Source organism: Fukomys damarensis, unplaced genomic scaffold (assembly GCF_012274545.1).
Source record: "Fukomys damarensis isolate Sample0158 unplaced genomic scaffold, DMR_v1.0_HiC HiC_scaffold_14, whole genome shotgun sequence".
NCBI lineage: Eukaryota > Metazoa > Chordata > Mammalia > Rodentia > Bathyergidae > Fukomys > Fukomys damarensis.
Window position 1 is genome coordinate 58,478,022 of NW_022900926.1, and position 13,576 is coordinate 58,491,597.

The 13,576-nt window shown below is 33.7% G+C and overlaps 1 pseudogene; it reads left to right on the top strand.

Annotated features, from left to right (window-relative positions):
* The window catches only part of LOC117285977, a 43,622-nt pseudogene extending 30,384 nt beyond the window's left edge, over positions 1–13,238 (top strand).
* Positions 13,239–13,576: the final 338 nt, after the last annotated feature.

Genomic DNA, 13,576 nt, shown 5'->3' on the forward strand with positions numbered 1-13,576 from the left:
TTTTTTTTTTTTTTGTACCAGGGATCAGACTCGGGATCTTGTGCTTGAGAGGCAGTCAGCCGAACCAGAACTTTTAAATGGACTCCTAAAACTAAGAAAGTCAAGAATAGGGCCAGCCTGAAGCAAGCGTGGTCATCACGAAGATGCTTGGCATCCTCATTCTCTGAGGGCTTGTCTCTTTTCTTTCTGCTTTAGATTTACTCCCTTCCTGTTCTGGCAAACCTGACAATCTTAACTCCTTTAACATTTAATTTGATTAGCCCCAGATTCTAAAAAAGGAGATTCTTTCTTTCTGTATCCATGCGGAATATATCAGTTATAGAAACCAAATTAGACATGGGTAGTGAGTCTGCAGGTTGGATTATAAACTCTGTCCTAGGGAAAGATTGTATAAACATGCATAATTCTGGATCTAAGAGAAATGGAAAGACGTGATTGGACTTTCGCTCATCAGACCTATTGAGAGGGGGATGGCAGATTTTATGAAATGAGGGTGCTTCTAATAAGAAAGAGTGAAGAAAGGCTGAACAAATAGGAGTAGAAGTCTATAGTATTTTACAAAAATGCTACCTCATACCTTTGGTACCATGAATAATGGCCCCTCAATAATATTCACATGTTCATCCCTGAAATTTGAATAGTACTGCATATAGCTAAAAATGAATTTTTAGATATGACTTAGTTGATGATTTTGAGATAGGCAGATTATCCTGAATTAGTAGGACAATCCCTGAATGAAATCACATATGACCTTGTAAGAGGGAGTCAAAGAAATATTTCACATATGACAGGGGAGAAGGGATTGTGACTACAGAAGCAAAGACTGAAGTGAGGTAGCCATGAACCAAACATCCCAGCACCTACAAGACCCTGAAGGAGACTGGAAAGTACTGGGCTCCTGTAGCCCTGGGGAGTGCGGGGGAGGTCTGCAAACTCCTTGATGTTGCCCTAGGGAAACTGACTTTGGCCTTAAGGCCAGTAGAACCGTGGTAGAAGGCTTGTGTCTTTCTCAAGCCTCCATGCTTTTGGCACTTTTTTACAGGAGCCAAGGGAAACTGCATCAATGCCCAATGACCGATATTTGCTTCATTGTTATTATTCCTTATTGATTAATCCAATTTGGATATCTCAAAGACCCAAAGCACATTAATCTTTTACTTTATACTTGCTCCTGGTGGGAATTTATTTCAAAATAATTTTCAGTTTTCTTATTAAGACTTCACGTATTTAGTAGTGCATTATTTCTTCTTCCCCAGTTTCTTTGCACTATCACATATTGCCACACACCCTGCCAGGGAGGAAATAGAGATGAAAGAAAATACTATGGATATTTAATCAAGATAAATAGGCTCTACACTGGCTTCAATCTTTCTAGCATTATTTTCTGTGTATTAATTGATTGATAGATTGATACTTATGCAAGCATAACTGCATAGTACATGGAAAACCTGGAATACAGTAAATACTAAAATAATGCTTGTTGCTTTTCTGAATGTACTTGTACATATAAAGTTATTTTTTCTATCAATTGGCAACAGCTCTTATTGGATATACAATACCTTGCTACAATAAGGCTATTTGGATGATTAGCAAGCATATCTCCTTTGCTTGGAATACACGCACAATTTTTATTACAAAATAATTCAAATGACTATAGAACAAAGTAGAGGATACCACTCTAGTCCAAATCCAATAAATGCATGTTAACTTTGTCAATTTAGTTTCATGCAAAGATTTAGAGTGTGATAAGTATAATACAATTATTTTTCACAGTTCTTCCCTACTTATTTAATCATGCAGGGAAATGCTCACGTGAAATTATTTTGTTTTAATCTGATATGTGAGTTTTGGTCACTTTGTGTGTGTCTCTGTGTGTGTGTGTGTGTGTGTGTGTATTCATAAATGTTGCATTATTATTTTCTACTGTTTAAAATCCAAAAATGGTATGATAAATATATATTTGACATTACAATGTTTTCTTCCATAGTAAGAAAATCTTTTAAAGGTTTATGCATGCTTAATAAGATATAATTAGTTCATTAACTTAAATTATGCTTTATTATACAACTGTCTATTGAATACATATATTCAAATCATTTAGATACAATTTCCCTGCAGGAGAATAATTATGTAGTTTCCACTTTTCATTACTATAGAGTTATGTAGTTATGCATAAATATATTTCCTTGTGCATTGTTCACTAGTGAATCCATGGATGGAAACCATTAAATAATAATGGATATGTGAATTTACAACTTTCTTGAATGTTGTGATATTAATTTCCAAATGTCTTTTGTTTCATTGCTCTAGCAGTAGCAAAGAACAATTTTATTTTCCCACAGCTTCATCCACATTTAGTTTTTGAAATTTAACTATATCTAATTATATGGTTGTGCTGCTATATTGTAATTTTAATTTGCACTTCTGATTGATATGAAGTTGATCATATTGTCAATTTAATTTTTTGTTTTATAAATTATCATCTAATCCTTTTGCTCATTTATGTGTTTTTTGATTAATGGGAAAATGTTTTTTTTTCTTCTTTCCTTAATAGATGTACAGGAATTTCACAGTCTCTATATTTTTATTTTTTGTTAGTTACATGTTTTACAGTTTTTGCTAGGCATGTCTTTGCTTGGTTAATAATTTTTTCGTTAGTTCATTAATATAAAGTTTTAAGTATCAGTGGTACTAAAGTTAACTACATTATTTGATGTCATAAAATATTTCTGTATCTTACTATAATGATATTTTACATTTACATGCTCAACCATTTAGAATTTAGCATATTAGTGTGTTAGAATCCAATTTTAGTTTTAATTTTTCTATATGTCACCAGTTATTTTATTCCTTCTTGCATGTGGTTATTGATTCTTTTTTCATTACATTGCCTTATTTTTCTATATCATTTATATGTAGCATATATATATATTAGCTTCATATATAGCATATATATATATGTGTGTGTGTATATATATATATATATATATATGCAAAACAGCTTTCAACATTCATGAACTATCAGATGAAAGTTTTATCAAATTTCACAGAGATATATGCACACCTCTGTTTATAGCAGCATAGTTTGTAAGAGCTAAAACTTGGAAACAGCCCATTTGCCCATCAGTTGAAAAGTGGATAAAGAAAATGTGGTTTTTCTATAAAATAGAATACTACTCAGTCATAAGGAATGAGAAATTAGATTCATTCGTAGGAAAATGGATACATACTGAGGATATACTCCTAAGTGAATTAATAAATCACACATGTATAAATACTGAAGTTTCCCTGGTCTGAATAAACTATAATAGTACATAAGATCCTTATGATATAATGGACAATGTGAAATAGGAAGGAAGAGGCTAAAGATGCAGGGAAATTGGGAAGGGTAGGGGAAAGGTAATAAGGGAAAAGAAAAAATATGAGACAATGAAAATATGGAAATGAAGTGTTTGTAAAGGGGGAGGGAGGAGGGGTGAAGGGAGGGCAGGGTGCAGGGAAATTGGGAAGGGTAGGGGAAAGGTAATAAGGGAAAAGAAAAAATATGAGAAAATGAAAATATGGAAATGAAGTGTTTGTAAAGGGGGAGGGAGGAGGGGTGAAGGGAGGGCAGGCATAAGGGGGAAAAAGGAGAACCAAGACCTGTCATGTAAAGGTACAAGATCCCAATGATGAATGTAACTGTACTGTGTACTTAAGATGTACCAATAAACTCAATTAGAATAAAAACAACAACAAAAAACAAATTGAGTTTACTTTGTTATGCAATTTGTGAAACATAACATCTTTAGGATTTTAGATCTCCTGATACACAAATATTATAATCTCCCCCCTTTATTTATTCAATTTATATCCCTCAATAAAATTTTTAGCTCTTTTCATAGAGAATGTGTATTCATTTTATTTATGTTAATTTTCATAAATATTATTTGTGTATGTAATTGAATACTCTAAAATTTATAATCATAATTTCTATTGAATTATTTATCTATTTCAAATAATAATAGTTCTTTTTATCCATTTCACGTTCAATTTTTATATACTTCTCTTACAATAACTAGGATTTTCAGTAAAATAGGTGCAAATAAAAATGATATGTACCTTCTTGTTTTGATCCTGATTTTAAAGATAATGCTTCCAGCAATCAAATAGAAAATTGTTTTCTGTGTTTTCCTTTTGACTAAGCATTACGACGTTAATTTGCCTTTGGTAATCTGAAAGACTGTCTTGTTTAAATGTCTTTACATTTCTATAATTGTTGTTGGTATTGTCCTTGGTTTAATTCCTGGGTTGATACTTAGATATTACTTGTTTCAAGTATTTTTGTTGCTTGTGTTTAGAAACCTTAAAGAATGAAAACTTCTCAGGGGTATCTTCCAGATATGCCTAGTCTTTTTGATTTGGGTCTCTAATAACTCTGGTGCAATCCTGTTTTCATTATACCAGGAAAGATACTTGATTAGATCAATCACAACACTAGCCCAAGTGATACAATCATTAACAACAGAATCAAACACAGCTTAGAAAATGATAATTTGTGGTAGTTATTAATCTATCACCTTTAAGCATGTGAAATAAAACAAAATCAAAGATTATCCTAAAATATGTTTACAATGAATAAACTCACTTTATCCATTGGGGTGGGGACTTAGAAGGAGTAAGGCCCACTTACTATTTTTCACTTCTGCTCTAGCTCAGGGCAATGGCCTTTAAGACCCCCTTTGCCTCTGCAGTGTACATGAGGAACAGGCATAGCCAGGAAGCCAGAGGCTGGGGGTGGGGATGGGTTGCTGGAAGGATGGCTCTGGTCCTCACCAGTCTGCTGATAGCAGGGAGCCTGGTCCACTATTAGTGTGGTCATCCTTATTACCATCTCATCTGTCTATAGCTGGGTGTACTTTCTAAAATATGGGCTCCAGTTTGTACAGCATTGAAAGTGTTGTAACAATACTAATGTCTCTCTCTTTTCCTCTTTCTCTATAATTATTAACTTCTTTTTAGTATGTGCCTATATCATTTTACATACTTTCACAGAAATCTGTGTCATTTTCTTTTGAGTAATAAGGTATATCACAAAACAAATTTTTAAATTTTATTTTATTTATTTATATATGTATTTATTTATTTTTATTTATTTATTTATTTATTTATTTATTTATTTATTTATTGGTACTGGGGATTGAACTCAGGACCATGTGCTGGTGAAGCAGGTGGTGGCACTACTGAGCTAAATCCTTGGATCTTTATTTTTTATTAAATTCATTTTAATAAACTTTGTCAACTGATGGAATTGTTCTGTATTTTGGACCCTTGACTTGTGAACTCATTCAATTCCCAGGGACTGGATGTAACTCAAGTTGGTTTTAAGTCAATACAGCTGAGATCGAGTTACACGCTATACATAACAAGAGGCAGATGAATCTTCCATTAACCTAAATAGCCCAAGTTGTTTATGTCAGGCCAGTCATAACTTGAGGGTCCACTGTGTGTGGTAGCAGTTTTTATGTTAATTTGCAAGTCTATAATAACAAATGAGGATGAATCTCTTTTTATATCCTACTTACCATTTGTTTATATCTTTTGGCTTATGCTAATTTTATTGGTTTATTCCTTTTTTTTTAAGAGTAAGAAAAATTTACTGAGGGAAAGAAAGCTTCTGTCTAAGAGAGACAGAAGGGGAACTGGAATGTGGGTTGCCCACTCACCCTACTTTTAAAAGATGTTTTATACAGCAAGTTGTCAAGTGGGTACAAAGTGGGCAAAACTATAAGACCCAATGGAAAATTACAAGGTGGGCGTGAGGTGAGGCAAAACCATGACCAACCAAGACGATCACAAGTACAGTGACCCAAGTAATATTGACTAAATAGGGATCAAACGGGGAGCAAGTCACATAGCAAGCATAAAAGGACTTTCAGTAAAGGTGGGCAACAGGGATATTTCCTGGAAAGGCTGGACTGAGACCATAGACCCCAACCAAGTGATTGATACCTATTTAGAATATCAATCAGTGCTATTTATCCCCAGGGGAATCACAAGGTTATAGTAGTTTGTTTCCTTTTACAATTCTGACCTTCAGTGAATGTGTCTTGATTGTCCTCCATGGTGGCTCCTCTTGGGCTGGTTCTGCCTTTTCACTCTAGTCGCTTAGATTATGCATACTCTAATTTCTTAAAATTTATTTATTGTTTATTCTTGCCTAGAGGCTGCCAAACTTCAAGTGCTCATACAAATGGAACCAATGACAAATGTGCTAGACTTCGTTTACCTGGATCATCAGATTGACCTTGTAAACAGCTCACAACTGCTAAACTCAACAATACATCTTCTATGTTGGATTCTGAAGTCCCCTGGACCTTTTCCTTGTCCTACTTGTGGGCTATAATTTGGCTCATGCATTCTTAACTGTTTCTTTGGCTTTTCCTCCTTGAGACTTAAAAGCTATGCAGCTACCAAGATGACAATGACTGGCGCCTATTGAAAGCCTTTAGACAGACCCTCTGTAGAGTAACTAACTACTGATCACAGTTATGACCCTCTTCAGCTCAAAGTAGCCAGAGCTGTCTTTGCCCATTGGTCCCTCACAGCAGTTAGGGGTACTTATTTAGAGGGAGGAATATTGCATATAGATAAGTTAATTAGGTGTTTTTTTGTTTTTGTTTTTGTTTTGTACTGGGGATTGAACTCAGGACCTTGCACTTGGGAAGCAGGCAATGGAAACACTGAGCTAAATTCCCAGCCAAAATTAGGTATCTTATTCCTTTTTTATTGGTGAGTTTTAAGAGTTTCTTACAAATTTTGGATTGCAGTCCTTTATCAGGTATGTTCCCTGAAAATATTTTCTTTTCCATTCTTTATGGTTTTTTTTTCTCATTTTCTTTACATCATTTTTTATACAGCACCAGTTTTTAATATAAATGTGCTCTAATTTACCAATAATTTCTGTCATGGATCTTGCCTTTGGTGTTTATATATTAAAAAGTTGTCACAAAATCTAAGGTCATCTAGATTTTCTTCTATTTTATCATCCGTAATTTTTGTAGTTCTGCAGTTATATTAAGGTCTGTCATCTACTTTAAGTTAAAGTTTGAGAAGGTTGTAAAGTCTACATAGGTCAAGATTCATATTTTTTTCACGCAGATGTTTAATTTTTCTAGCGCTATGTTTGCTTCATGGTCTCACTTTCATTCTTTTGTAAAAGACCAGTTGATTTTATTCATATGGTTCTACTTTTAGTTTCTCTGTTTTGTTTCAATTTGTTTACTTTTGTATTCTTTCATCAACATTAGACTATTCTGAGTACCATAGATTGATAAAATAATCTCAAAATTGAGTAGTGTTCATTTTGCAAGTTTGTCCTCCTTTAGTGTTGAGTTGACTATTCAGGTCTTTTATTTTCCTATATTAATTTTAGAATCAGCCAGTCTACTAAATAATTTCCTGGGATTTCAATAAAAATTATTTTGAATTTGTAATTAATTTTAGGAAGAAGTGACAATTTGATATTGAGTCTTCCTGTACATGAATGTGAAATATCCCTTTATTATGCATGTCTTCTTTGATATCTTTCACTTGTCATTTATCTCATATACATTTTGAACGTATTTTGTTAGCTTTATAGATAGCCATTTCATTTTGAAAAATAACAATATAAATGACATTGTGTTCCTAATTTGAAATTCCACCTGTTTTTTACTGGTGTACAGGAAAATGACTCACTCTATTTAGTAAACTCTCTTTCATCTTTTACAATATTTTTTCTGATTCTGATTTCAACCTTACAAATTTTTAAGATTAGTTTAAATTTACCAATTTTATTTTCAATGGTATTTATCCCATCTGATGTGTTTTTACATTTTATTATGGTTTTACATATTGATAAATACGTAAATTTCCTATTTATCTTATTTCTTGAGATTTTATCTATCTATGTAACTATCTATCTATTTATTTATTTTGGTACCAGGAATTGAACTTTGGATCTTGCACTTGGGAGGCAGGTGGCGGCACCATTGATTCAAATCCCCAGCCCAAGATTTTATTTTCAAATCTTAATTATTTTAAATAAATTTGTCTACTTTGTATTCTTCTTAACCCTATTTTATTGTATTATGTTCTTGCTCTTTGGTTCCTCATATTTTTGGATCTATTGATTCCTGGGTCATTTAGATTATGTATTTTGAAAATCTTTAGTTGTTGTACTTAATCTAATCATTGTGGTATTGTGTATGTGTATGTTGGTGTCCCCATAGCATTGGTTGTGAAAATTATCTCTTAAATAACTTTTATATGCACCTGCCAGATATCCCAGACTTATCATCAGACTGGAAATTTTTTGTGTGTGGCAGTTATTTAGACAAAATGGATAGTTCTGAATCCCAAATCTATACAAGACAAATTTTTGAGATTTTGGTTTCTCAAGAGAAAAAAATCATCCAGGGCCAAAGTAAAATAAAGTGTCTTACATTTCATTTCAGTCCATTGTTGGGCATATTTTTTCCTGTCTCTCTTATGCCTTTTGTTTCATTTTGTTTTTTGAATATTGACTTTAATCATGAGCTCATGAACTTCAGATATTTAGACCAATGTTGAGTTTTAGATAAGTCCCTGTATTTCATATTACACTTGTTTGTTGAATCTATAGAAGTTTACATTTTTATCACCTTTATTTTTACTTTTACAATCTCCAAAATTTATCTTCAGTTCTTAATAACCTACAAGTGCCTTCAAAATCATTAATGCTGTTTTTTTCAAAGCTTTCTAGCCATATGGCCAGAAGAATATTTTAGTTTGTCAATCAATCATCTTTATAGAACTAAATGCTTTACGCAAAATTCATACACATGCCAACTAGAAGAGGAACCTAGATGACCAAATAAAACAAAGTTCCCAAATCTGTAGTGTGATTGTGATCTATATACAAAGTAAAAATAAACATACAGATTATTAAGATTGGAATTTGTATTCATTATCCTTTCCTGTTTTTGTTTTTTGTTTTTTTGTTTTTTGTTTTGTTTTTGTTTTTTTGTTTGTTTTGTTTTGGTACTGGGGATCGAAATTGTATACTTGTGTTTGCAAGGCAGACCCTGGAACCACTGAGCTAAATCCCCAGCCCTCCTACTTATGAGATACAAAACTGACCCCTAAAAGATAAAGAAAGAGCTGTTTAATTTGGCTCACTATTTCAGGATTCAATCCATGATCAGATAGCTCCAAGGTAGATAAATCAAAGCAGAAGGTCACGGTGGAGGAAAAATGCTTGTTCATGGCAACCAAGAAGCAGAGTAGGGAAGCAACACAAAAGAGACCAGATATAAACCTCCAAGATCATGCCTCCAACCCCACCCCCACATATGCCCAGGAGGAGTTAAATACTCTGGGAAGTTGCTAAGTTAATAAAGTAAAAAAAAACTACCTTAACTGTCTCATCCCATTCCTTAACTTGATAATAAAATACATATCCTTAAACGAGACTTCATCTTGAATTAAAAGCAAGGTCATACATAATTCTACCTAGAATGACACAATTATCCTGTGTACAACCAAAAATGCCATAATCCCTTCCCAAAAGTCTCAACAGTTCTCGCACTTTTCAAAAGTTTAAGCGTAAATTGCCTTTGAAACTGAAGACAAACTTTATCCAGTCTCCAGTTGATGGACAATTGGGCTTCTTCCAAGTTTTAGCTACTGTTTTTTTATAAAATAGAATACTACTCAACCATAAAAAATGAGAAATTAGAGACATTTATAAATAAATGAAAGCACATTGAGGTGACACTCAAGTGATATAAATAGGACATATGTGTAAATAGCTTCTCTAGTGTGAGAAATTGAAAATGTAAATAAGCACTAAAAGTTATAATAGATAATGTTAAATAGGAAGAGGAGGGATAATGGGGAAGGAGAAATGAGAGGGGTAGGGGAAAGGGAAGAAAGGAATGGAATTAATATGAGAAAATGAAAAATATTGGAAACAGAGTCTTTGTAGGTACGGAAGGTGGAGGGGTTGAAGAGAAGGCAGGGTAAAGGAGAACAAATAAGAACCAAGATTCGTTATGTCAAGGTCCCAATTTCCAAGACAAAATGTCATTCTATTTTATGACAATAAAATTCATTTAAGAAAAGACAAACTCTTACTTGTGAGCCCCTTTAAAATCAAAAGAAAGTTAAATAATTCTACCATACACTGGCACAGGGAAAATATTCTCATTCCAAAAAGGAAGACTAGGTGGTAGAAAGGAATAAATTCAAAACCCAGGAGTGCAATAATTCAGTCCTGTAGTTCCATGTCCAGCACCCATGGCAACTTGTGATGAGATTCTTACTTCAAAGGGATTAAGTTTCTCCTGACCAGACCCTACATCTGAACAGTTCAATCAGCTATAAACTCATCAATGGGCCAACTTTCTAATGAGCATAGTGGCCCTAGATCCAACAACTTCCCAAAAGTCCCATTTTTGATCAGAAACTCTCAGAGGATATTTTAGATAAACCATAATGATATGCACATATACACATATATACATATCATAGAGTGTAAAGCATTTTAATTGCCAATTTAAGCATTTTATCAATATGCTCTTTAATGAGTACATGATACATATTATAGTAGATACCCTACAATATATTTATTACCTGTCCTCATTCTAGGTATTACACTGCTTCCTAGAATTACATCATTAAAAATAATGTTGCCATGAATATCATTTGAATATTTGTCCTTTTAAAATGTCTCTAAAATATATCTTTATAAACTATTTCACTGGGAAATTTGCAAAGAATATATAACAACTAACATGGAATTTCGTGTGTATATTATCTCTGACCATTAAATTAAACTTTCATTTGAGATTATTGCTATTTTCTTTCTTTGTCTTTCCCTCCCTTTCAAAAGGATGCTTTACCCAATGTAAAAAGGTGCAAGTTCCCAATGATGAATGTAAATGTATTGTATACCTACAATGTACCAATAAAAGAATTTAAGAGAAATATAAAAGAATATATCAAAGCTAAAAAAAAATAATGTCCATCTGTACTGATGCTTAACACCCTTTTGAAAGGGAGGGAAAGACAAAGAAAGAAAACAGCACATGAACTCAGCTATGTTTTTTCTTTTTCTTTTTTTTTTTTGGTACCAGGGATTGAACTCCAGTCCTTGCACTTGCAAGGCAGGCTACCGAACTGCTGAGCTAAATCCCCAGCCTCAGCTATGCTATTTTTAACAAAGAGGCCAATTCCTTTCACTGGAGGAAATACAGCTTCTTTAAGAAATAGTGCAGGGAATGCCGGCTATCCATATGCTTAAGGTTGAGCCTTAAACCACATTTCTCTCCATGCACTAAACTAAAATCAAAATGAACCAAAAATGTAAACATTAGAAATGAAGCACTTAATCTGCTGGAAGTCAAAATAGGTAAAACTCTTGAGGCCACAGGTGGAGCAAAGACTTGCTGAACAAAACCCCAGTTGTACAAGAAATAATACCTCGTGGGCCAGGAATTTAGCTCAGTATTCTGCTGCCTGCATCACAAGCACAAGGACCCAAGTAAAGGATAAACATGTATAATTAATATTGTGCAATCAGAAGAAAAGGTCTACAGGTGTTGGGGTAGTGGGAGGCATAGGGAAAAAAGAAGGTAAAAGAAAAAATAAGAGAAAAGAAAAAAATGGAAACAAAGTCTTTGTAGATAGGGAAGGGTGGAGGGGGTGAAGGGAGGCTAGATGAATGGTGAAAAAATAAGAACCAAGATATATCATGTAAAGGCAAAAGATCCCAATGATGAATGTAATTATATAATCATATATATATATATATATATATATATATACAAACATCAAATTAAAAAGTTTCTGCACAGCAAAAGAACCCACTTATAGTGAAGTGACAAGCTATAGAATAAGAAAATAAATTTGCTGGCTGCTCTTCACAAAAAGGACTAATATCTAGAATACAGTGGTACCTTGCTTCACAAACTTAATTGTTTCCATGATTTTGGTCACAAACCAAATTGAACAAGAACTGAATCAAATTCAATGGTTAGGTTCAATGTTGACCTTATGGGGAAATTTGATTCAGTTCTCCTCCAATTTGGTTTGGTGACCAGAATCATGAAAAGAATTAAGTTTGTGAACTGAGGTATCACTGTATATAAAGAAATAAAAATGTTAGATGTCTCAAATTTAAGGATTCAATTAAAAAAATGAGCATCTGAGGTGAATAGACACTTCTCAGAGGAAATACAAACTGCCAATAAATATAAGAAAATGCCCAACAAGGCTGGCCATTTGAAAAATGTAAATTAAGATAACGCTGAGATTCCATCTCACTCCAGAGTAAATGACTATCATTAAGAAATCAACGACTATCAACAGAAATGATGGCAAGACTGTAGGGAGTAAAGAACTCTTCTCCATTGTTGCTGAGAGTGTAAACTGATACAACCACTATGGAAATCAGTATAGAGAGTCCCAAAAAACTAAAAGTAGGGGATGGCAGCAGAAGAGTAAGGAATCCAAGAAAACTGGTAAATAATAATAAAAAAGCCTCAAAAAATAAACAACAGCAACAACAACAAAAAATCCTACATCTGTGACATTACCACAGTCAAAGTAGCAGGAACAGAAGCAGGCCAAAGGAGTAGTAGGGAGTGAAGCTTCAGTAAAGGATGATGAAGGAGAAATTTCTGACAAAAAGCAATGATTCTGAAGAAGAAAAGGGCAAAAGAGATTCCAAGCATGAAAAAGATGATGGTAGTGACAGAGAGTCTGATAGAGGGCAAGATAAAGAAAAGATCAAACACGGCGAAGCAGAATGGCAAAAATTACAACAAAGTGTGCATTGCAAGGAGTGAGCTCTCTTGGAAACCAAATCAAAGATCGCACATTCTGTGTATCCTCTTTATTTTCCTGAGGAAAAACAAGAGTGGTGGTGGCTTTATATTGCAGATAGGAAAGAACAGATCTTAATATCTATGCCATATCATGTGTGTACACTGAAAGAAATGGAAGAGGCAGAACTAAAATCTCCTGCAAGCCTGGAAATTACCAGTATACAGTGTTTTTGAGATCAGACTCCTATATGGGTTTCGATCAGATTAAACCACTGAAGTTGGAAGTTCACGAGGCTAAGCCTTTGCCAACAAAATCACCTGCAGTGGGGTACGGCTACAGAGGGGGATGAAGATTAAGAAGCCAGTGAGTGCTTCAAAGACAGCTTTGAGGAAGGAGAAGAGGCCTAAGCAGTACCATGAGGAGACCACAGTGTTTGCACATATTGGCAAACTTCTGTTGCTTTGGAAGTGTATAACAAACCAGAAACAGCACAGAACTGAAAAGAAAAAAAGAAATTCCATTTGAACCAGCTATTTTCCTTCTAGATATTTTCCCAGAAGTGTTAAATCCATCATACTACAATGATATATGTATACCCAGGTTTATAGAGGCACAATTCATAATAGATAAATGTTGGAAATAACCTAAATGTCCATCAACAGATAAATGGATAAGATGAATCTGGTATTTATACACAAGGCAGTAGTACTTTGCCATCAAAAGGATAAGGTTGAGTCATTTGTAA